This window comes from Echinops telfairi, unplaced genomic scaffold (genome assembly GCF_000313985.2).
Source record: "Echinops telfairi isolate 266 unplaced genomic scaffold, ASM31398v2 ScPeMD7_70;HRSCAF=299, whole genome shotgun sequence".
NCBI classification, from domain to species: Eukaryota; Metazoa; Chordata; class Mammalia; order Afrosoricida; family Tenrecidae; genus Echinops; species Echinops telfairi.
This window is the reverse complement of record NW_022103968.1, coordinates 8,839,692-8,842,658: the sequence shown is the minus strand read 5'-3', so window position 1 is coordinate 8,842,658 and position 2,967 is coordinate 8,839,692. Positions and strand designations below refer to the sequence as shown.

Below are 2,967 nucleotides of genomic sequence, written 5' to 3'. Positions count from 1 at the left end.
GTGTGGATTGGCTTATACTTGTACTGCCCTTAGCACAGAGTCCAGTAAGTGCTGTGGACGTGGATGGGAAGGTGGATAGGTGGGTAGATGGGTGAATGGGTGGGTGAGTGGACTAATAGCTGGGGGACTAGGTTGGTAGATGGATGGAAGGATGGATAAATGGATGGAAGGAAGGAAGGATAGTTAAGTAGGTAGGTAGATGCATGGGTGGGTAGGTGGATAAGGGGATAAATACACGGGTGGGTAAACAACCAGATAACCTTTTCAATGTAACAATGGTTTTAAACTTCTCTCTTTTAAAAGGGATTCCTTCTTAAAATGAAATTATAGAAGCCATATGTATGAGCAGGTATCAAAAAACGTCATGGGGAGTGCTTGCTTCGGCAGCACATATACTAAAATTGGAACGACACAGAGAAGATTAGCATGGCCCCTGTGCAAGGATGACATACAAATTCATGAAGTGTTCCATATTGTTGAGCAAACAACACCATAGACAGACAACTAGGGAATTAAAATCAGCAACAACAAGGACGTCGAGACCTAGGGGTGTTGGAGCAACAGCAACCTAGCTGAGAGGAAGTACTGAGAGGCGGAAGTAGGGCGAGCATGATGGTGGGGCAGGAGGAAGGTGAAAGAAAACAGAATAATCTAGGAAGAAAAGATATGGATAGAGGTATCAGCATAGGTGTGTATATATGTTACTCTATTAATTCATAAAAATAGAGGTATTGGCCCGTGTACATAAACTTATATGGTAATACGTTGAGCTTGTGGATGGGCGTCAGGCCTCCGTTCAAGCCCTCCCTCAACGCAAAAACACCTTATTCAAACAACCTGGCATTCTGTGATGCGCACCCTCCTGGCACAATCGCTGAAGACAAAATGGGTAGATAAGCAAATGTGGTGAAGAAAGTGGATGGTGCCCAGCTATCAAAAGGTATAGCGTCGGGGGTCTTAAAACCTTGAAGCTAAACAAGCAGCCATCTAGCAGAGAAGCACCAAGCCCACAGGGAAGAAACACACCAACCTGTGTGATCACGAGGTGTCGCCGGGACCAGATAACAGGCATCAGAAGACCCCAAACAAACAAACCATATTGTTGAGAATGAGGGGGGTTGGAGCAGAAACCCAAAGCCCATCTGTAGACAATGGGACCTCCCCTCACAGAGGGGTAACAGGCAAGGGATGAGTCAACCAGGGTGCAGTAAAGCACCAATGAAACACACAATACTCCTCTGGTTCCTTGAGGCTTCCTCACCCCCCACTATCATGACCCCAGTGCTGCCTTTCACTGCTGGTCACACCGGAGCATGTGCACAAGTACAGATAAGACATAAGAGCTCACGACACCTGGAATCCAGGAACAGGAATGGGAGTAATGATACCAGGAGGGCAGGGGGGATGTGGGGAAAAGAGGGAAGGAAGGGGGAACTGATCACAACGATCAACACATAACCACACACACACCCCCAGGGAGATGAACAACAGAAACCATGGGGGATGAGAGTCATATCGGTGTAAGATATGAAAATAATAATAATGTATCATTTATCAAGGGGCCATGAGAGGGGTGGTGGAGGGAGGTGAGAGAAGAGGAGCTGACACCAAGGGCTCAATAGAAAATGTCTAGAAAATAATGATGGCAACAGATGTAAAAATGTGCCTGATACAATTGATGTGTGGACTGTTACAAGAGCTGTATGAGCCCTCAATTTTTTTTTTAATTTCATGGGGATGTAACTCATATAACCCAAACCCAAGGTAGGAAATGATAGGAGAACTTAAATTGTGCCAACACCCAGTTTGCAGAAAGCTATGGGTGACCGTGGAAGCCCAAAGTCCATTTGTTGGGTCCACACATGGATTAAGTCTCTGGTGAATCCCCTCTGACCAGAGTCCAGGAATTTGAATAGCCTTATTACCAGACAGAGAGCTTTGTAGAGATGATGATAATATATATAGTTAGGTTAAAGTATAATGTTTTCTTTGATCTCCCTTTTGACTCACTTAAAATTGTTTTGATTTTTAAAACATGGGGTTGGGGGGGGGACACCCAGAAGTTAAGCCCCTGATGAATCCTCTCTGACCACAGACCAGGGACGTGAATAGCCTTGCTCTTCGGCAGAGCGCATTGGGAGGGGATGATGGCAAGTGTAGGAAGGTGAAAATGTAACACTTTATCATTTGATCTCCCTTTGGATTCATTTTAAAACTGTTCGTTTTTAATAGTTTCTGCTCTCCTTTCAACTAAGGTTTTTTTCTATTTTGTTATTGTCATAGTTGTTAGCTTTTTTGCCTTTGTGTGTTTTTTTTGGTATATGAAATCCAAGATGGGTAAATCTGTAGATACAGCACTGGATTAATGATTTCTTGAGGGTGTGGCAGGGGAGGCTGGGGTGGGGGAGCCAATAACCATGAGCACAGAAAGAAGAAAATGTTCTCAAGTGGACTGGGTGATGATTGTGCAACTCTTCTTGATGTGATGCAACTATGGAATTGTATGATATGTGGACTCGGTCCAAATAAATTTTTTTTTAAGTTCATGGGGAAATTCCATGATCTTTTTGTTCTTTTTTTCTTTTGGTTTCTTCCATAAACTTCTTAAAGCCCTCCGGTATACACGCACTATTGTTGCTGTTGGCTGCTGTGTTCGTCCACTCTCTCTCGTGGTGACCCCCGTGGACAACGGACCAAAGCGTTGCTCAGTTGGGGCATCCTCATGACCTTCCCAGGTGCTCGAGCCCATTGTTTGAACCACTGTACACCTGGAGGGTCGCCTGAGCCCATGGTTTGAACCACTGTACACCTGGAGGGTCGCCTGAGCCCATGGTTTGAACCACTGTACACCTGGAGGGTTGCCTGAGCCCATGGTTTGAACCACTGTACACCTGGAGGGTCGCCTGAGCCCACGGTTTGAACCACTGTACACCTGGAGGGTCGCCTGAGCCCACGGTTTGAACCACT

The 2,967-nt window shown here is 45.5% G+C and overlaps 1 non-coding gene across 1 annotated transcript; it reads left to right on the top strand.

Moving 5' to 3' along the window:
• The first annotated feature begins 371 nt into the window (after positions 1–371).
• Positions 372–478, top strand: LOC115870072. The gene has a single exon (XR_004046534.1). It is a non-coding gene; the product is annotated as a U6 spliceosomal RNA (small nuclear RNA).
• The last annotated feature ends 2,489 nt before the right edge of the window (positions 479–2,967 follow it).